Source organism: Myotis lucifugus, unplaced genomic scaffold (assembly GCF_000147115.1).
Source record: "Myotis lucifugus unplaced genomic scaffold, Myoluc2.0 scaffold_610, whole genome shotgun sequence".
NCBI classification, from domain to species: domain Eukaryota; kingdom Metazoa; phylum Chordata; class Mammalia; order Chiroptera; family Vespertilionidae; genus Myotis; species Myotis lucifugus.
In genome coordinates this window covers 348,655-370,833 of record NW_005871658.1, presented here as the reverse complement: position 1 = coordinate 370,833, position 22,179 = coordinate 348,655, and the positions used below count along the sequence as shown (strand labels likewise).

At 52.4% G+C, this 22,179-nt stretch overlaps 1 protein-coding gene across 2 annotated transcripts in view; it reads right to left on the bottom strand.

The window, feature by feature from the left end:
• TRAF3 (TNF receptor associated factor 3) overlaps positions 1–20,735 on the bottom strand; it is a 73,674-nt gene extending 52,939 nt beyond the window's left edge. The window contains exon 1 of one of the 2 annotated variants that reach the window (XM_023745978.1): positions 20,717–20,735. The gene's annotated coding sequence lies outside the window, so the exon portion shown is untranslated. The remainder of the gene's footprint in view (positions 1–20,716) is intronic. The other variant, XM_023745979.1, reaches the window with a different exon arrangement.
• Between the last annotated feature and the right edge of the window lie 1,444 nt (positions 20,736–22,179).

Genomic DNA, 22,179 nt, shown 5'->3' with positions numbered 1-22,179 from the left:
TAAAACATATTTTTAAAAAATTCTGGGTTAACTGGCATCTGACTAACCATCAATTTGTATGTCAAGCCTCATAAGCAGAATCTCTTATTACCTGTGATGAGCTGTAACCTGTAAGCCACACCCGAGAGCCCGTGTTACTGTCTTAGAAAACAGTGTCGAGGCCTGGATGTAGCAGGTGATGGTTCAGGTGCGCATCCCCCAGGCCCTGTCCCATGGCCACCGGGCCAGCTCAGCTTCTCTGCAAACAGCACGGACGGCACGGGCACAGTTTACCCGGACACACAGGCTGGGTTTCGCCACCACTCGGCCTGAGCCCCGGCGTACTGAGCGCAGTCCCAGCAATGACAAAGGCGGAGAGAAGGCGGGCTTTTAAAATCACCAGCCAGCGAACTCTGGCTGAGGGCGCGGTTGTCGTTTTCGGTCGGGAGTGAGTCTCAGACTTTGGGCTCCAGATCCAGGCGAGTCTCTAGGGACTCAGACTCAGACGGGAGAAGCGGGATTGTCCGGCATCAGTTGGAATCTGAGGGCAGCTTTCTCTCCGAGGTTTGCAGCGGCTGCCGGGGTTCTGAGAAGCAGAGCCTCTGGGAAGGGACTGAGAGCAGCCATAACTGCTCCCTCCACCCGCCCTGTTGATCCCGCCCCACCCAGGCCCTGCGCAGAGCCATTTGCGGGATCGCCTCAGGCAAAGGCTAGATTAGCACCTCCCCAGAGGACAGAAGTTTTCCACACAGCTGATTCTCACAGCCAGTCAGCCTGGTGGTCAAATCCCTCAGTATTAACTAAAAAAATCAAGGCTTAACTAGAACAAGACTGCGCACAAAGACCACAAGGGGGTACACCAAGAAAGCAGAAAAAATGCGGAGACAAAAAAACATGACAGAAATGGAGGATATGGAGCTAAAAAACGCAATTTTGAGGGCTTGCAATAAACTTGTGGAGAGCCTCACAAAAACTAATGAGACCCTCGATGCTACGATAAAGAAACTAGAAATTAAGCATACACGGTCTGAAATAAAGAATATTATATCCAATAGCAGACCAGAGGAGCGCAAGAATCAAGCCAAAGATTTGAAATTCGAAGAAGCAAAAAACACCCAACCAGAAAAGCAAAATGAAAAAAGAATCCGAAAATACGAAGATAGTGTAAGGAGCCTCTGGGACAGCTTCAAGCGCACTAATGTCAGAATTATTGGGGTGCCAGAAGGTGAGAGACAGCAAGATATTGAAAACCTATTTGAAGAAATAATGGCAGAAAACTTCCCCCACCTGGTGAAAGAAATGGACTTACAGGTCCAAGAAGCACAGAGAACCCCAAACAAAAGGAATCCAAAGAGGACCACACCAAGACACATCATCATTAAAATGCCAAGAGCAAAAGACAAAGAGAGAATCTTAAAAGCAGCAAGAGAAAGAGACTCAATTACCTACAAGGGAATACCCATACGACTGTCAGCTGATTTCTCAACAGAAACTTTGCAGGCCAGAAGGGAATGGCAAGAAATATTCAAAGTGCTGAATACCAAGAACCTACAACGAAGATTACTTTATCCAGCAAAGCTATCATTCAGAATTGAAGGTCAGATAAAGAACTTCACAGATAAGGAAAAGCTAAAGGAGTTCATCACCACTAAACCAGTATTTTTTTTTTTAAATATATTTTATTGATTTTTTACAGAGAGGATGGGAGAGAGATAGAGAGTTAGAAACATCGATGAGAGAGAAACATCGATCAGCTGCCTCCTGCACATCTCCTACTGGGGATATGCCCACAACGAAGGTACATGCCCTTGACCGGAATCGAACCTGGGAACTTTCAGTCCGCAGGCCGACGCTCTATCCACTGAGCCAAACCGGTTTCGGCACTAAACCAGTATTATACGAAATGCTGAAAGGTATCCTTTAAGAAGAGGAAGAAGAAAAAGGTAAAGATACAAATTGTGAACAACAAACATGCATCTATCAACAAGTGAATCTAAGAATCAAGTGAATAAATAATCTGATATACAGAATGAACTGGTGATTATAATGAATCAGGGACATAGAAAGGGAATGGACAGACTATTCTTGGGGGGGAAAGGGGAATGGGAGATGCGGGAAGAGACTGGACAAAAATCGTGCACCTATGGATGAGGACAGTGGGTGAGGAGTGAGGGCGAAGGGTGGGGCGGGAACTGGGAGGAGGGGAGTTATGGGGGCGGGGAAAAAGAGGAACAAATGTAATCTGAACAATAAAGATTTAATTAAAAAATAAATAAATAAAATGATTAAAACAGTCAATGATAAAAAAAAAATAAAATAAAATAAAATCACCAGCCAGCGAACTCTACTGCCACACCAGAGGGCCTCTCTACAGACCCAGAGCAAGCGGCCGAGAGCGAACCCCTTCTGCCAGGAGCCGAGCCGGCAGCCAGTGCTGATCCCAGACCTGGTTCTGACCTGCTCTGGCCCTTAACCCGGTGGCATAACTTCTTTGGGCCTGGGTTTCCTCATCTGCACAACAAAGGGCTGAATCTGCTGAAGACGCACCGAGGCCTGCAGGTGAGTCACTGCTGCCAGCGTGGGGTGGGCCTGTGAGTCAATCCGCCCTCGAGCTGGAGCGTAAACTCGGAGTGTTTACTAATGAGGAGAACGGTTACACGGTTACATGCCAGTGACATGTCCTCGGGGAGCCTGGCCGCCCCTCTTGTGATCTACTGTGATCTACGGCCTCAGCAGCCCCTCAGGCCTCCTGCGCCCACACAGAGGCTGTCAGGAGGCCTTTTACCAAGTACTGACAGATCCTCTTCAGTCCCAGTCACCACAGGGATAGAGTTTAAATACACAAGAAACGATGCCACACTCATTCCCACAAACAACAGACAACCCTGTTTGGCGATGAAGAAGTCGGCCTTTGTCTGTTATTCTCACAAGGTGGCGTTTGGACAGGGGTCCTCCTGACTTGGGGCTCCCTCTGCACCCCAACCATGATGACGTCGGGGGAGAAGCAGGCGCCTGGCCGCAGGGTGTTGCTAGGCCTGGGGAGGCGAGGGCCGCCAGCACCCACACCCGCAGACAGAGGTGCTGGGCCCTGGTGCTCACACAGGCAGACCCAACCTGAAGCTGGACACATCCCTTAGCCCACAGTCTGTGGCCAGGAAGCAAGAGGCGAAGGCAGACCTCAGCAGGAAGAACTGCTGCACGGCCGCCTGGTAAACAGAGAGGAGGTGGTGCTGCATTCACTCCCATCATCAGGACGCAGCCTCCACCGGGACCTCGAGCTGAAAACACCAGAAGGTCCAGAAGCCATTCATCAGCTTTCCCGAAGGCATGCAGCTGCCATGGTAACCCTGGCAACGTATTTCTTGGTGCTGGGACATAGAAAGTATCCCTCCTAATGCATTTAATACAGTTTGGTGCCACCGATTCCTAGCAAAACGAATCAGAGCTCTGACTCTCAGCCCCTCTCTGAGCCACTGGAGGCGGAATCCCACACCCCGGACAGCAGAGCAACACGCCCGAAACGCTCGCCTGAAGGCAAGAACCAAGGAAACAAGACTTCAGCACCCGCCGCCACGCGGGAGGTTTTGTGAAACAGATGAAGGAAAGTGTCTTACGGCTTCGGGTAGAGGAGCAACGACATTGCAGCCATGTCTACCTCTGGAATCCAGCCGCGCTCGGGAGTCAGAGAAGCAGAGCTCTGCAAGAACAACTTCAATGACTCACTCAGAGGGCATCTGCCCAACCAATAAGGTGCCTGTTCAAATGCCCACCCTGCCCCCTCCGAGACGCCGAAGGCTCGTCTCTCAGGACCTGCTGGGGCCTTCGCAGCACCTCCAATACGGCCGTGCATGGCTTTTAAAGCCCCTACCTTCTCACGAGCCACCGCGTGTGGGGACCGGCACGAGCGCTCCGAGCACCGCTGCACAGGCATCTTCAGCCCCGCGCGCCTGGGCAGCCACGGCGCCCGCAGGAGCAGGGAGCCGAGCAGGGAGCCGAGCAGGGAGCCGAGTAGGGAGCCGCGCACTGGCCCCAGCCTCCAAGCCTCCCGCAAACATCCCCCTGCTCCCCCCCAGGCGGCCAGGAAAGCGCCCGGTACCTCCGCTTCACCCTGCTGGCGGCAGGCAGCGCCGGGGAGGGGCCCGGAGGGCGCAGAGGCCCTCGCCTGGGGCTCCCATAGTAACAGCCACAGGGAACCGCTGCATTGCAGTCTTTCTGAAGCCACCGACCTCGGAGCGGGAGCGTGGGGGCTCCTGGCACAGGAAGCGCCTCTATAAAACGCTGCCAACACCTGGGGGGGGGGGTCCCACCTCCCCAGCCTGCCTGCTGGGGCCGGCTGGTCTGTGGGTCATGGGAGGGGAGCCCTAACGACGTGCTGTGCTGGGTAAGAGCGCAGCCGTGAGGAAATGTAGGCGATGACACCGCCGTCCCCGCTCCCTCCCGGCTGCCTGTGAGAGCCGCACACCTGCTGAGCACGCTCTAACCCCTCAGGGCCTCCTGCACACAGAGGGGCTGTCGCCCCAGACGCAGCAGGCACGGGGCGCCCAGCTCCTCGGGGGCCGCCATCGCCTGCACTCCCCGCTGCCTTCACAGCACCGAGAACCATTACGCGGTCGGAGCCAGAATTGTTAAGCCACCGGCCAATCCCGAAGCAGGGATTTGGACCGAGTTCAGCAGCAGCTACTACAGCAGTGACCTCTGATGTTCGCTCATTCAGCCCCTGCACACGGCGGCCACGGCCATGCGGCCTCGGGCAGACCGCACCGTCCGGATGGGCACGGGCACTCGGGAAAGCCCACGGGGACGAGGCGTTCCAAGCGTGAGGCGGGCCAGCACACAGGGTGGGGGGTCTGGGAGCCACGGGGTCCGGGAAGGTTCTGTGCAGGACACCTAGCAGCTGAGGGTCACTCAGCAGGGAAGGGAGGTGGGGGAAGCCCCCACGGCGCACACGGCCCTCGGCACGGCCAGCACTTCCTCAGCCTGAGCCGTCACCCCACCACCACCACCATCATCATCATCACCACCACCACCACCATCACCACCACCACCACCATCACCACCACCACCACCACCACCACCATCACCACCACCACCACCACCACCCGCGGACAGATGCCTGAGTGCCTGGCATCTGAGGTGCGCACAGGAGGGGCAGACTCTGAGCCTAGCAGGGCGACACCACGCACCCCTCGATGGGTGGCAGCTGTCTCCCAGTGACGCGGGGGACCACCTCCAGGCGGGATGGTTGTCTAAGTGGCCTGGTCCAGCCGTGTTGTATTCGATCCAAGTCTGGTGCCCAGCCTGACGCAAGCAGGCGCTGGGTAAAGGGCAGGTGAGTGAATGAACGAGCTAAGGGTGCACGGGCCCCCTCGGTCTAGTACCACAGAACGCAGGTGGTGCCCTGCCAACACCGTGCTGCCTCTGGGAACCCCCCACCCCCCTAGTGCAGGCTCCAGAATCGTCTCCTCCATCCAGTCTTCAACAACTCTCCACCCCAGCGGCGAAGCCCGGTCACCCCAGTAGTTAGCACCCGCAGAGTGACATCCCTGCTGACCCCCAGGCCCTTGAAGGGCAAACACTTTAGTATCTACAGTGGGAGCTGGAAGCTGGGGCCCCCACAGGTCGGCCATCAGGCTCCGCCTGTCCCTCCGTGAGGAGCGCCCAGCACCCTCTCCGCCCGACAGCCGGACACCCAGGCCCAGGGAACCACGGTAAGTCCAGGTGCGGGAGGCGGACTCAGCCCAGGCCGGCTCCACGGGCCGCACCTCACCAGCGGCCGCTGCTTTTCTAGGCTCCGGACCAAAGCTCAGACCCAGCCCGAGGGTGATGCTCCCGGGGCCTGGCTGGGGGAGCAGAGCCACCTGTGGCAATACTGCAGCCTCCCAACCCACCTCCTCGGAAAGGTGAGGATGGGAAGTGAGTCTCAGAGAGGCCTCGGGCCAACTCCTGGCTGTCTGGCAACCTCCCAGCAGCCGGTGAGCAGAGGAGGGCAGAGCCGCGAGGAAGTCTCTGCCGTCAGTGCCTGTGGACTCACTACAGTAGCTACCGCCTCAGAGGCCCTTGTCTCAAACGCCTCTGGCATATCCAGGCCTGGGCACCCGCTGCCGCTCTGCCTTTCAAGTCAGAGATCAAGGCTGGCCCTGGCAGCCTCGCCCGCCAGCCGCTGCCAGCCGCAGCCCCGGGCACCGAGGCGCTCTCCCCACCGATCGGCAGAGGCCCGGCCCGAGAGGCGTTCCCAGGAGCGTCCAGAGGAGCTGGCAGGGTCTTCCGTCAAGACTCTGTGCTTCCTGGAACAGACAGTGCCCAGCGGGTGGGGGCCAAGGCTGGCAGTGGGAACGACGTGGGGGTGGTAGGCACTGCACTGCGGGAGAGAAACCAGCAGGGAGTGGGGCTCTGGGGCTAGGGGTGGGGGTGGGAGGTCAGAGCAGGGGTGACAGGAGGAGCCCACTACAGGACCACTCAAACCGCTTCCAGGTCAACCGTCAGAAAACCAAGGGCAGGCCCTGGCCGATAGCTGGGTTGGTTAGCACTAAGGTTGCAGGTTCAATCCCCAGTCAGGGCACATACCAGAATCAACCAATGAATGCATGCATAGTAGAACTGATGTTTCTCTCTCTCTCCCACCCCCTTCCTCTTGCTCTAAAATCAACCTAAAAAAAAAAAGATGGAAACCCAGAGCAGTGAGCAGGTTCCGGGCACGGGCGTGGCTTCCTCTCATCTCCCGTTAGAGACGAGGAGGGGAGGCCGCTCACAGGAGCCATACCTTTCCAGTGCACGGCGGGGAGCCCCACGCGGCTGTGCCGGCAGCTGCTGGCGCTCGGACTCGGCACCCACAGCCCCTGCCTCCCCGGGCACTTCTCCCAACCAACTGCTTGCCCTTTCCGACCTGGGAGTTCTTGCCTACAGGGACGGAGTAGGACCTGTCCTACAAACCTTAGAGCTCATTTGATTTCTCTTTTCTTTAGTCGTCACCCGAGGACAAGCTTAGAGCTCTAGAGGAAGGGAGAGAGGGAGAAACATCGGTTGCTTGCCTTCCCCATGCTCCCTCACCGGGGGTCAGACCTGCAGCCAGGCGTGTGCCCTGACAGAGAACCTACCGGCAACCTGTCGGTGCACGGAATGGAGCTCAACCAGCTGACACTCCAGCAGGCGAGTTCATCTGATATTTCTGTTGTTAATCCTCACACAGGATATTTTTCCCATTGAGTTTTAGAGAGAGTGGAAGGGAGAGAAGAAGGGAGGGAGGGAGAGAAACATCAATGTGAGAGAGACACATTGATTGGTTGCCTCCCTCATGCCCCAACTGGGGCTGGGGATCGAACCTGCAACCTAGGTTCATGTACTTGACCAAGAATTGAACCCGAAACCTTTCAACACTAGGGCTGACACTAACCATTGGGAAACACCAGCGAGGGAGAGTTCGTTTGGTTTAGCTGATATTATGCATGTGAAAGGTTCCCAAAAGTATACACTTCTCAAAATGTAAGGCACTGCTGTTACAAAATACAGACAATATCCACAAAGCTCACAATAATCTTCCCAAGGCTCACTCGGTTTAAATACGAGACGAGAGACCTGCAGGACGCTCACCATTAACTGGAATGACCATGGCAGAATCTGCTCCTTAATTAAACAGCAGTAATGAAATTCATAATCTAGCTCAGGCAATTAGCTAATAGTGTTAATGTACATTCACAGGAATTTGATACAAATTATGGAACATCCCTGTAGGTCTCATTGGACACTTAACAAAATGCTCAAGAGGATCACTACTATCTTAAGATGTTTATTTCCTCAAAAACAGGCAACCCAGTTACCAAAATTCCCATGAAAAAAGCCGCAGGAGTGAGTGGCATACTGGCTAAAGGAAATGAAACCATGCCGTCATAACCGCCCGATGCTGGGCACCAAGAAGAAGAGGGGAGAACATAAAAATATAAACTAGAGCCCAGCCGGTGTGCTCAATGGTCAGAGCACAGGCCTGCACACTGAGGGGTCTCAGGTCTGATTCTCGGTCAAGGGTATGTACCTCGGTTGCAGGTTTGATCCCAACCCTGGTCAGGGCGCATGCGGGAGGCAACCAATTAATGTCTCTCTCTCACATTGATGGTTTTCCTCTCTCCCCCTCTTCCTCCCTTCCACTCTCTCTGAAAATCAAGGGAAAAAATATCCTTGGGTGAGGATTAACAAAAACAAACAAAAACATATAATCCTACAGGCACGGGGTTGGGGGGTGGGGTGGGGAGGGGGGAAAGGATCGTCCAGGGGTTTCAAGCATAAAACAGAGTCACCGAGTCACCAGGAAGGTCAAGAAGCCGTTATCTGTTACAGAACCTCTTCACAAACCTAAATCAGAACCAAACAGGAGCTCAAAGAAGCACCAAAAGCAGACCTAGCCGCAGCTGGTGGCTCAGTTGGTTGAAACGTCGTCCCCTACATCCAGACATTGCGGGTTCGATTCCCCGTCAGGGCACATACCTAGACTGTGGGTTCGATCCCCGGTCGGGGCATGTATGGGAGGCAACCCATTGGTTTCTCTCTCACATCAATGTTTCTTCCCCCCACCCCAACCCCCCCGCCCGCTTCCTCTCTCTCAAAATCAATTAAAAACCCACACATATTCTTAGGTAGAGGGCACGGGAAGGGGACATCTGTAATATTTTCAACAATAAAGATAATTTAAAAAAAAACAGATGCAAACTCCTAGGTACACACCCAAAAGAAATGAAAACACGTGCACACAAACGCCTGTACACGACGTTCCTAGCAGCACACATTCCCAACAGCCAACAAGGGGAACAACCGAGTGTTCACCCAGGGACTGCCGCGTGCATCAGCCTGGTGCCGTCCACAGTGGACAGACTGGGCAGCAAAAGGAACAACCGGCAGCCGCTCAGCTACTCAACGGATGGACCCCGGGAACACCCTGCCGAGTGCAAAGACCCGCAGTACACGGTCCATTACACCAAGTGTCCAATGAAGGCACAACCCTGTGAACATACTAAAGCCACGGAATGGGCGCAAGGAGAGATGAATTGTGTGTGCGGTATGTGACTATCTCAATCAAGTTATTTTTTAAAAACCTGACACAATCCAGTCAATGGCAAAACATCTGAGTTCACATCACTTAATGAGGTGCAGCTCATATCTCAAAGAAATAAAGAAAGAAAACGTTTCCCCAATTGCATTATTTGGGGGGTATCCCTTCCAAATAATTTTAGCACTAACTGATCTGGCTCAGTGGATAGAGCGTCGGCCTGCGGACTGAAGGGTCCCAGGTTCGATTCCGGTCAAGGGCACCTGCCCGGGTTGCAGGCTTGATCCCCAGTGTGGGGTGTACAGGAGGCAGCTGATCAATGATTCTCTCTCATCATTGATGTTTCTCTCTCTCACTTCCTCTCTGAAATCAATAAAAATATATATTAGAAAAATATATATTTTTAAATAAATAAAAAGAAAACAAATAATTTTAAATAAGCTTCTTGCAGTTAAACTCGTAACTGTTTTTAGTAACTTTTTCTCCCACAAATCTCAGAGCCTAACAGTTTTTCAAGAAAAAAACTGATTGCAACTGTAATGCTAAACATCAATTACAAACGTCTACAAAGGTAGCACTTTTAAACATGAAAGAGCATCACTAGGAAAATCATCAACCCCACCATCACCACCAGAAAGTGTGCATGTACTTAGTTCTTTCTATTATGAAATAAACAAAACCACTTGGGCTTTAAAAACCAGAAATATTTATAAAACTGAAGTCAATAAGTCAAAGAAAACACATTCATTAACTGAACATACTGGTAAAAACAGCCCAGACGGTGTGGCTCAGGGGTTGAGCGTCGACCTATGAACCAGGAGGTCATGGTTCGATTCTCAGTCAGGGCACATGCCCGGGTTGCAGGCTCGATCCCCAGTGTGGGGCGTGCAGGAGGCAGCTGATCAATGATTCTCTCATCACTGATGTTTCTACCTCTCTCCTCCCTTCCTCTCTGAAATCAATAAAAAGAAAAACAAACTCTCATAAAAACCGAAGTAAGCCCTGCATAAACCCCCAGCTCACTGACGGACACCTCGCCCGGGCGCTCCCCTGTGTCTGTCCACCTCGAGCCCTCCGCCACCGGCCCGCAGGCACAGCGTGTGGCCGCGCCGGTGCGTGATCCCGAAGTGTCATTACGGTAGTGTGCTTCCACTTTCCGCAGGAAGACAATCGTGCCTGCTCATCACTCACAATGAGTCAGCCAGCGTGGAAGATGTTTTACATAATGGGAAATTTATTGCGACCCAAAAGTTCAGCGTGTTCTCATTAAGTTACCAGAAATTACAGATGTGAAGATACTTCTGCTAACTTAACCAAAATCAAGAAAAGAAACTACTTTAGATATGCACACTTTTCTGGTTGGTAGATCTAATTCTTCTTATGCTACTGTATTTCGAATCACTCAGGCTGGTAGGTTTGCAGTTTAAATACTGAGTACAGGAAATCTGCACGCGGACAACATGAGTGATTCTGAATTGGTTTGACACTGCACCGCTTGCTGCCTATATAGCTAAGCAATGTCAAACCGGCCAGAAAGGCTCTAGCTTTTGTGAACACCCCTACAGTGAAATGGTTTTTCCAAAATGATGATACCATCGGAAGCGTTAGCGGAGCCTCCCACTGCCTCAGTGGCATTAAAAACCTCTGCAAGCCCTGCCCAGTGTGGCGGCTTCGATGCCCAGTCAAGGGCATGTAACTGGGTTGAAGGTTCAATCCCCGACCCTGGATGGAGCACATGCAGGAGGCAACCAATTGATATCTCTCTCTCACATCGATGTTTCTCTCTCTCTACCTCTCCCTTCCACTCTCTCTAAAAATCAATGGGAAAAATATCCATGGGTGAGGATTAACAAACAAAAAAAACCTAAATGAAAAATCTTAGCTTTTTTTTTTAATCCCAGTAGAAGAAAATATTTAAGCACTTAAACACATAACACGTTTCTGGACCTTTTAAAAAGCCTTCTGTAATATACTACAACTAGAGGCCTGGTGCACGGATTCATGCACATTTAAAGGAAATTAATTGGAGAAATATTTTAATACTGCTATTCGCCCTTTCTCTATAATAGAAGTGTCAACCAAATTCACGATCGACAATGACAGATCGAAACACACGCGTGCAACGGGTGCCAGCGAGAGCTTTATATGTATCACGCATGCGTGAGTCAACTTAGCCTTTTATAGACATAGAATATACTTGCTTAAATAGACCTGCTTTCTGATGTAGCTAAACTTTTTCCAGCCCAGTGAAGCACCCCAACTTCTCTTTCAGGTAATTGTCAGCAACACAGCAGTAAATATCAACATGAAGCAGATTATTATTGTAGATCCTGCAGGGAGAACAAAGGGTAAAATATTTAACTGCAGCAGTGTTTGACTATATTCTGTGCAGTGAGAAAACCTGAGGTCATTTTCAAGGTCCACCATTTCTTCCTTCTTTTCAGTTGGGTCAAGTTTCTAAGCTTTCTAAATCTCCATTTTCCAGCTAATGAAAAGAAAATAGGATTCCACTGAGTCTCCTATCTATCTATTCCAGGACTTCTGTGAGGATCAAATGAGATGAGGCACGGGAAAATGCTTCACAGACATTTGGTTAAAGTGTACAATGCTTGCACCTGGCTATGAAGTAAGTTGTATTCCTGGGCTGAAGAAACTCCAAGGAGGCTAGTCGCTAGGGAGAAGAAGCCGGGCATTGCTATGTGACATCATTACCCGGCACCCACAGCCACCCGTTTCCAGGCTGGGCTGTGCTGTGGGCCGCATTTTGCACCATGGGGTCTCGGCAGCATTGGCTGCAATTTGGTGGACTGTTGCTCTGGGGAGGTGGCGGGCCTGTGTCCCACCTGGGGGAAGCTGAGTGTTGCTTGTGGGCGCCAGGTCTGTGGACTGAAACTCTGTTTCTCTGTAAATGGCCAGTGCGCATCAGTGCAGCTCCTGCATTGAGCGTCTGCCCCCTGGTGGTCAGTGCGCATCATAGCGACCGGACGGACGGACACTTAGTATATTAGCCTTTTATATATAGAGATACTGCAAAGGCTACTTGGAAACTGACATGTTTACACATGCAGTGCAGATGCAAACATTTAGACTGCGGAACACGCCCACTCTGAGGAATCACACATTTCCAATTCCATAAACATAATCCATGAGAGCAAAGATTATGCCACCAGATATTTTTTACATTATAGGTTGGTTCCCAAAAAAGGGGAATTATAAAACACAAGGAGTCTCTTTTGAACCCTGATAAACAAACTATTTGCAAATATTCACCACGCCCCTTGTCCTGCCACCATGCTCACCAGAGTGTCTTGAAGGAAGTTGTACAATACAAACTCTCATCCTAAGTACCTTACAATCTATTACAAAGGCATTTTAAGTCTTTTGAAGCGGTAGTAGCTGATAAAATCTGAAACACTGAATGTGTGCTTCTGATTCAGTGTCATGCTCATTAAACCTCAGGTCACGTACCGTGGACAGAAACAATTCTAAGTTGAAAGGAGAATCTTTACTACACACGCTCAGATGTGAGCTAACACATTCTACAGGGTTTATCAAAGTCCACAGGAAACTTCAGAAATAACAGTGAAATCTGCTTCGGGAACAAACTGGTTTGCCCCCTGTCCTCTTCAAAGGCTTAGAATATGCAGATCCAGGCACATTTGAGTATTGGCTCTTCATTTTCTAACAAAATGGGCAGGCTTTCATGCAGCTTGGATATTAAACATTTTCTTCAAAATGCAAGCACCATTTCAGAAAACAGGTAGTTTTTAAAAAAGATATCTACCTACATCAAAAATGGATCTTAAAATAACAGTATACTCATATTTTAAAATTCAGGAAACGTACATGAAGTCCCTCTAACGTTGAAGCTCTTGGCCAGCCACGGGGCAGAGTGCGAGTGTGGACCAAGGACTGGCCTGCCAGGTGTGATGCCCACAGCGAGGGCACAGGGCGCAGAGGCTCAGGAGTGGGAGCCTTGTCTTGAGCCTCCCTCTCTGCCCTTGACCCGCGCCAGACCCACGGAAGGGGCGCAGGATGGTCCAGGCGGCCACTCCCCACACTCCCTGCTGGAGGCCGTGCCGTGTGCCAGGCCCTGTGTGGACACATGGGAAGTCAGCACCGGCACAGCACACGTCTCAGAAGCAGGAAGGTGCTAGCACCCGCCAGCACCCACGGCTGCCTCAGTGCCCGTCCCACCACGCAGCCAGCACCCTTGCCCTCCCAGCGGGCGGCATCATGCCTGACAGACAGACCTCCACTGAGTCAGGCCCACCACCCTGGTCTGTGATTCTGAAACCCCAAATCTCTGAGAAGAGGTCCCCAACTCACTGGGCGGCAGGCCCTGACGCACGCGAGGTCACCCCAGTCTCTGCACCACTTGGTGCCAACAGTCAGACCTGCTGCTGCAAGCATCTTCGTGTCGGCTGCCAGGTGCTGGCCAGCATATTCCACAATAAGATCCAGAAATTCCAAACTCCAAGCCACTGTGGCCAGGCAGGCACGCGGGAAGTGGCCGCGAGCCCCTGTAATGGCCGGGCGCCCGGAGCCGCAGCAATCTGGAGTTAAAGTCCAGATTTGTACAGCTGTTTGCTCCCCAAACTCCCTGAGCAGGAGTGTGGCACGGCCCTCCCCAGAGGCTGGGTGTGCCAGCTGGAAGCAAGGCCACTGTGCCCGCCTCCAGGGGCCTGCCCCGCAGTGATGAGGGAGCACAGGGTGCCCGGTGCCCGGGGGAAGGCGAACACTCAGCGGCTGTGCGAGGGTGAGGGTGGTCGGGGAAGCCAGCCCTAGGATGGGGGTCTGGGGCCCAGGGGCAGGCCCCGGCTCAGGGAAGGCGCAGGCCCCGCCACGCTAGCGGCCCAGGAGGCTGCGGAGAACTGGAAGCAACATGGCCTGGTCCTGCAACCAAATGACCAGCTACCAAGCAGCTCCCGCAGCCTCGGCCATGCACCTGCCCCAGGAGGGACCTACTGGGCCCGCACACACTCCAGGCCAGGTCACTGTGCGCGGTGATCTAACTGTTCGTGGTGCCCCCTGTGGGAGGGGGAGCCCTACCTGGGAGGGGGGCTTACACTAAAGCTGCATGGAAAGGAAAGAAAGCAGGCGATGCAAGAACAGGGAAGAAGCCGTCATCACAGTTGGTGAAGCACTGCCGGAGGCTGGCTCGCACAAGCCGCCTTCCCAGAGTGCGATCTGTTAAAACCGGAAACTGTTCCACTGCGATGTCCTCGAAGGGGCTTGCCCTCGGGCCCTGTCCTCCTCCACAGCCTCGCCCGGGAAAGGGTGGGCATCAAGGGCACGCCGTCCTGCCAGACGCCCGAGCTCCCCGCGGCCTCCCCGCCCCTGCCCCCCGCAGCATGGAGGGCTTGCCAAGCGGCTGTTAAGATGCACAGTGGAGGGCCATCTGGGGCAGCTGCCAGAGCTCTATACGGCTAACAGAATGGGTAAGTGACTCTCACACTCTTTAGGTTAAATGCTCACCTGGGTGAGATTTAACGACAGAACCACAGAACCCAATAATGAAGTGGCTTCTCAAACTTCTCCACCAAAGTACCCCCAAAGGCACAGGAGAAGGAACCCTGAGGGCAAGCACTTTAAAGTGACTCAATTTATGTAAAACCATAGGTTTCCTATTAAAAATTCATGCAAATGTTACATTTAACTCCGTAACGGAGACTACACGACCCTTCCGTCCCATCCCTCTCAGCTTCTGACACAGGCAGTCGGATGTTTTCTCAGGAAAGGCCTGCCAACGCCCCGCCCTCTCCCCTGGCCCTCAGCCGCGCACCCCAGCCCCCAGCCTCTCCAGCCCCTCCCACCAGCGCACGGGAGCCAGTCTGCCCCCAGCTCCCCACCCCCAGCATCCTGTGCTTTCAAGGAGTTGTCCATGCACACATCCCCGGACAAGCTCACCCACCACGGCCTACGCCATCCCCTGCCCAGGCCCAAGACCTCCACGTTTCCGAATCCAATGGTCACCTCTCACTCCACCGGCTCGAGGCCCATGTGGCCTCTCCTAGCCCCAAATGTGCGTCCCAGCCCCACCTGCTCTGACTTCCGACTGGTACCCTATCACCAACACCCTGGACCCACTCTGACAACCCCTGGCTCAGCACGTGGCTCAGGGCACACACACCACACCCACCCATCAGCAAAGACTGTCTACTCCATCTTCAAAGCGTGTTCCGAATCCTTCCACTTCCCACCCAGCTCCCGCCACTCTGGCCTCCGTGCAGTTCCTAAACCACGCCAAGCATTTCCCCACTTGGAGGTCTTTGTCCTCCCTGACCCGGCGCCCAGACCTCCGCACGGCCCCGCCCTGTTCGTTCAGTCCCTGCTCAAATGCAGCTGCTCCGAAAGGCCCTCCCTGACCGCTCTGCAGGCGGCATGCCCACGGCAGCCTGGGCCAGCGCCTGCTTCCCGCCTCGCAGCCCTAACTGGCGGCTCACTGGTGTCTTGACTGGCCAACCCGTTGGCTACAGGTTGGACTCATTCACCGCTGCATCGCCAGCTCTTGGAACAGAGCCTGGCTCATGGCGGGGGTGGGGGGGGGGGGGGTGTCAATATTTGTTGAATCTGTTCACAGCCTTATTGGGAAACATTATCTTGTGTTAATGTGAAACCGTCATCCGCGTACTTGACACTAACGCTAGTCTGCGTGCCCCAGACGCAGAAGTCCAGCCCACATTTCCCACGGCCTCCTGGTGACCTGCGTCCTGGCGGCACCCCAGGAACGGCCGACGGCGGGCCGAGGGCCTGGCTGTGCGAGGCTGAGGCCACTGGAAACAACCTAAGTGTCCAAGGACAGAGAACGGAACCAGGAAGCTGACTTGGCCATAAAGATGAATGAAATCTTGCCATTTGCAACAACACGGATGGACCTCGAGGGCATCACACTAAGTGAACTGAGTCAGAGAAAGACAAGTGCCAATGACTGGCTCATAAGTGGAGCCTAAAAAACAAAAAGACGAGCTCATAGACCACGAGGACAGACGGGGGTCCAGAGGGAGGACAGACAGGTGCCCAGAGGCAGGGCAGGGAGTGGGTGGAGGGGATGAAGGGAGGCAAACAGGCTCGCTTCTGGGTACAAAACAAACCCTGGCAGTGGAGCGCACAGCATGGAGCCCAGCTAGCAACACTGTTTATTACACATTTGGAAGTTGCTAAGAGTAAATCTGATAAGTTCTCACCACAAGAAAAAAATTCTATAATTATGCAGGATGTTGGATGCTAAATAGACTTACTGTGGTGCCCATTTCATAGTATATACATATATCTAATCACTATGTTATACACCTGAAATTACTATAATGTTGTGTCAGTTATACCTCAGTAAATAGAAAGAAACTTTGACACAATTACATAATCATCACATAATCAACCAAATAATATGTGATGCTAGTAAAAAACACGTCTGGCCCTAGCCGGTTGCTTAGTGGTTAGAGCATTGGCTCACAGACTGAAGGGACACAGGTTCAATTCCAGTCAAGGGCACGTACCTCGGTTGCAGGTTCAATCCCCAGCCCCAGGGGTTTGGGAGCAAGTGCAGGAGGCAACCAGTCGATGTGTCTCTCGCACAAAGATGTTTCTCTCTCTCTGTCTCTCCCCCTCCCTTCCATTCTCTCTAAAAAATCTAATGGTAAAAATACCCTCAGGTGAGGATTAACAAAAAAAAATGCATAAATATAAGAATCACATAAATAATTTTAAATCTTCTAGTAGTCACATAAAAAAGATAAAAATAGGCAAACTTATGTAATATACATTATTTAACCCAATATAAAATTTTACCACTCAATGTGTAATCAATATAAACAATTATTTGAGATGTTTTCTGTTCTTTTTTCCACATTAGCTCTTCAAAACCTGGTGTAAGCTCACACTTAGAGCACATGGCAGTGTGGACAGGCTGTACTCCACGTGCCCACCAGCCACAGGGTTACTATAGCGGACAACACGGGATTATATCATGAACATTTTCTTTTTCCTTAGTCTGCAAGTGAAAGAGAAAGTTATATTTTGATGAGCTGACCCTAAAACGAACAAGGGAATGCAAAGGACTTAGAATAGACAAAACAATCTTTAAAAAGAACCAATTTGGAGGATTCTCAAGTCCCCCGTTTCAAACTTGCTATAAAGCTGAGTAATCAAGAGCGTATTAGCATGAGGATGGACATATAATAGAAAAGAAGAGAATTGAGAGTTCAGAAATAACCCCTTACATTTGTAGTCAATTAATTTTTGACAAAGGGAAAAGAGTAGTCTTCTCAACTAATGGACAACCACATGCATCAGAATGACACCGAACCCCTACCTCACACCATACATAAATTTTAACTCAAAATGGATCACAGCCTAAAGGCAAGAGCTAAAACTATGTAACTCTTAGAAGAAAACAGGTTTAAATCTTCATGCTCTTGGACTAAGCAATGGTTTCTTAGATATGACACCAAAAGCACAAGCAACTAAAGAAAAAAATAGTTAAACTGATTTCATCAACACTAAAAACTTCTGTGTACCAAAGGACAACACCAAGAAAGTGAAAAGACACCCCACAGAATGGGAGAACATATTTATAATTTATATATCTGATAAAGAAATTATATATAAAGAACCCTTATAACTCAGTAACAAAAAGACAAATAACCAAGTTTTAAAATGGGCAAAGGATATGAGTAGACACTTTCCCAAGGAAGATATCTAAATGGTCAATTAGCACATGGAAAGGTGCTTAACATAATTAGTCTTAGGAATATACAAAACAAAACCACAGTGTGAGACCACTTCACACACACTAGGATGTCTAAAGTAAAATGAATGAACAATAACAAATGGTGGTGGAGATGTGGAGAAACTGGAAATCGCACACATTGCTGATATCCCAGCTGCTCTGAAAAACAGCCTGGCAGTCCCTCAAAATGTTACACATAGAGTTACCGATGGCCCAGCAATATATACAACAGATATAAATACTTAGGTCCTCACAAGAACTAGTACAGGACTGTTCTTAGCAGCATCATTCATAATATCCGAAAAGAGGGAACAACCCCATGCCCACCAGCTGATGAACAGAAAACAAAGGTGGTGTCTCCGTACAGTGGGGTATCACATGCCTATAAAAAGGAATTACTGAGACATGCTACAAAATGGGTGAACCCTGAAAACATACGCTACCCGGACAAAATCAGTGGCCAAAAACCACATACTGTACGATTTCATTTGTATGAAATTTCCAGAAATGGCAAATCAATAGGGACAGGAAATAGATTAATGACTGCCTAGAGCTGGGGAGAGGAGAATGGGAGTGACAGTTAATGAGTACAAGGTTTCTTTTCCGGATTATGAAAATGTTCTAAAATTAGAAAGTGGTGATCATTGTAAAATTTTTGAATATAGTAAAAATGACTGGATGATACACTTTAAAAAGTTGAAGACTATATGTAAACTACATCTCAATAAAGCTATTATATGAAAAAGCAAATTATAAAATATAGAATTGTCCTATATAATAAAAGCCTAATATGCAAATCGACTGAACGGCAAGTGACCAGTGGAACGACCAGTTGCTATAATGCACACTGACCACCAGGGGACAGACATGCAACACAGGAGCTGCCCCCCACCCATAGGCCCCAGGCCAGCCAAGACGGGTGCCAGCAGGGAGGGCCCCCCCATCACCCCACTGGTCGCCCTGCAGAGGGAGGTGACCAGCGGCGGTGGCGGCAGGCGAGGCCAGCAAGCGGGCAGTGCCAGGCCGGCCAAGGTGGGTGCCAGCAGTGGCCCCCCGATCGCCCCACCGGTTGCCCCCCAGATGGACCCTGATCATTGGCCAGGCCTAGGGACCCTAACCATGCATGAATTTCATGCACCAGGCCTCTAGTATTTTTATAAAAAGAAAACATTGGTATGCCCCAAGCATGGCTTAGAAGTGATCGGAGAGGGCAGGATTGTATTTGTATTTTTGTATCTCGATTTATCTATTTAACAATTTTCCTGAATGGGAATTCCTGTTTTAATAAAAAAAAACTGTTTTGTTTTGTTTTCATTTTAAAAGGGTGTTTTTAAAAACTAAAAATTATTTAAATACATTCCTATTTTTGTAAAAATGCCTAAGATTATGCCCCCAAAAGAGATGAATGACATACACCAAAACATTAACAGTGGTGAGTCAATGGGAAATATTTGCATTTTCTAAATATTCTACCATGAACACACTGGCCTTTTTTAAACAAACAAGACATTCACACACGCACACACACATACACACGCACATGCACACATACACACAAGCACATGCACGCGCACACACGCCTGTTCCGGAACACTAAGTTTCTGGTATGAAGGCAGCGCGGTTCTCGGGACGCACAGCGAGAGGGTGCCTGTACTCGGAGGCCAGTCCCGTGAGTGACGCCGTGGTGACGTCCACAGCACCCACGTGCTCCTTGCTAACACCAAGGGGCCAACCTCCCAGACAAGGTGTCCTGGGGAAGGGGAGACAGCCACACGAAGGGCGACGGCTGCATCCCAAGACCACGCAACGCTCAGGGGCTGGGTGGGACGACAGGCTCTGGGTGGACCAGTCCCGAGGGGCGGGCAGGGCCCTGACCTCCCAGGACCTGTCGGGAGGCCTCAGGGATGACCCGAGTGCAAACCAGGCTTCGTTCTGAAGGCACCTAACTGCTATTTGGCTGGAGTGTCCTCTGCACAACCTTCGCCCATCCGAGCCCCCCTGGATGAAGCTGAGCACCAAATCAAGGGGCCGAAAGAAGGCCGAACACCGTCGTCCTCCGGGGCCAGGCTCTGACTGTGGGCCACAGTCCGCACCCTGCTGGGGGACCGTGAGAGCGGCCACAGGAGGGAAGCCACGCAGACGGCGAGCAGCAGGGGGCCCTGGGAGGAGCGTGGGAGCAGCAACCCCCGCCCCTGCCGCACGCCTCTCATTGCCAGGCATAGTGCACACCGTCAGGGCCTGAGCCTCCCGGTGTGTCCACACCGAAAAGCCTCAAAGACTATACACCTAGCCCTGGCCGGTGTGGCTCCGTGGGTAGAGCGCTGGCCCGCAGGGTCTCAGGTTCCATTCCGGTCAACGGCATGTACCTTGGTTGCAGGCTCGATCCCCGTGCACGAGGCAACCAATCGATGTGTCTCTCTCCCATCAATGTTTCTCTCTGTCTCTCCGCCTCCACTCTCTCTAAAAAATCAATGGAAAAATATCCTCGGATGAGGAGTAACAAAAAACTTTAAAAAAGACTACACACCTAAGTGCAGCCGTGGGGGGTGATGGGAAAACGTGTTTTTGCTATTGCTACCTCCGTGGATTTTGTGGGTGAGCACACTTCTACAGCCCGTGCCCAGCGTCCCCTCCCTCTGCAGCGAAGCGGCCGGGGGCCTCCGCTCCCACAGACCTCCCGCCCCTGGGACTCAGGGCGTCTCCTGCCCCGGGCACCTGCTCCACCCGCCACCTCTGGGAGAACACATCCAGCCCAGGCAGCGATGTCCCACACAAACCGAATCCTCCACGCAGACGCCCGGCAGCGGGGACACAGTGACTGACTCAGCAAGGACGGGCCGCCTTCCTTGAGGTCCTGGCGCGTCCTCAGTGCAGGGATCACTGGCACATCACACGCAGCCGCTGCCGGGCGGAAACCGTGCGCAAGCGTGGGAAGCATCGCCGATCCCGACCTCACCCCAGGGATCCAGACCCACCTGCACGTTGGATGCCACAGGCAGCTGCCTGCCAGGCACCAGCCCTCGCGAGGAGCGCGCCTCGGGGAAAAGGAATGCTGATTTCCGTTCCCACAGCCAGCGACCATCCTGGCATCACATCTCCTCCTCAAGGGCTTCTGGTGGGCACGCAATGCGACACACAGATCATGCGCCACAGAAACGCACACTTGAAACCTGTATGGTCCAATTAACCACCGTCACCCCAATAAATGTAATTTTAAACATTTAATAAAAAATAAATGCGAGGGACAACAAGAATGTGCTGCACCATTGGAAAACGCTCCGAGGGTGCAGGCCCCGCCAGCTGCACTCACACCTGCTGTGTGTAGGTGAGGCAGGACCTCCCCCACCCCCCCCATCCCTGGCCCCTCCGTGCCCAGCACAGCCCACCGCACGGCTTGACGGACAGCACCTGTGCCCCCTCCTGCCTTTCCCATCACCCCTGCGCCTCTCCCCTTCACCCTGCTGCCCTGAAAATCAAAATGTCATTTATCCCATGAAATGCCTGCTCAAGTTTGAGGCTTCGTAAAGCATTTCCTAACACCTGCAGCCAAGAGTCAGCAAACTTCTGCTATAAATGGTCAGGTAATAAATATTTTAGGCTTCGTGGGCCACTGATGGTCCTGTTACATGTTCTTCTTTACTTATCTTTACAAGCCTCGACAAACACACAATCATTTACAGGACTGGAACCAGCATGTCCCCTGAACTGGCTTCTCAGACCCCTCCTCTCGGCGGCCACTAGGCTCCCTGCGCTCCGGACCAGGCCTCCATTTACACTCAGGGTCCATTTGGACACAGACGATGCCGCCCGCCTAGGCAAGTAAGGGACAGGCCACACGGAGCCTTGGCGCCCACTTCCCGTGTCCTGCCGCCCAGGAGACGGCCACTCACCCACACCGTCACCAGGATGGCACCTGGAGTGCGCCCTCCTGCACGCCTCACGGGGCAAGACTGAGGCGGCTGGACTCGGCCTGAGGGCAGGAGAGGCCTGAGGAGGAGGAGAGGCCTGAGGAGGAGGAGAGGTCTGAGGAGGAGGAGAGGCCTGAGGAGGAGGGGAGCCCTGAGGAGGAGGAGAGGCCTGAGGAGGAGGGGAGTCCTGATGAGGAGGAGAGGCCCGAGGGCAGGAGAGGCCTGAGGCTAGGGGAGGCCTGAGGAGGAGGAGAGGCCTGAGGAGGAGGAGAGGCCTGAGGAGGAGGGGAGGCCTGAGGAGGAGGAGAGGCCTGAGGAGGAGGGGAGGCCTGAGGAGGAGGAGAGCCTGAGGGCAGGAGAGCCTGAGGGCAGGGGAGGCCTGAGGAGGAGGAGAGCCCTGAGGGCAGGGAGTCCTGAGGGCAGGAGAGGCCTGAGGAGGAGGAGAGGCCTGAGGAGGAGGAGAGGCCTGAGGAGGAGGGGAGGCCTGAGGAGGAGGAGAGGCCTGAGGGCAGGGGAGGCCTGAGGAGGAG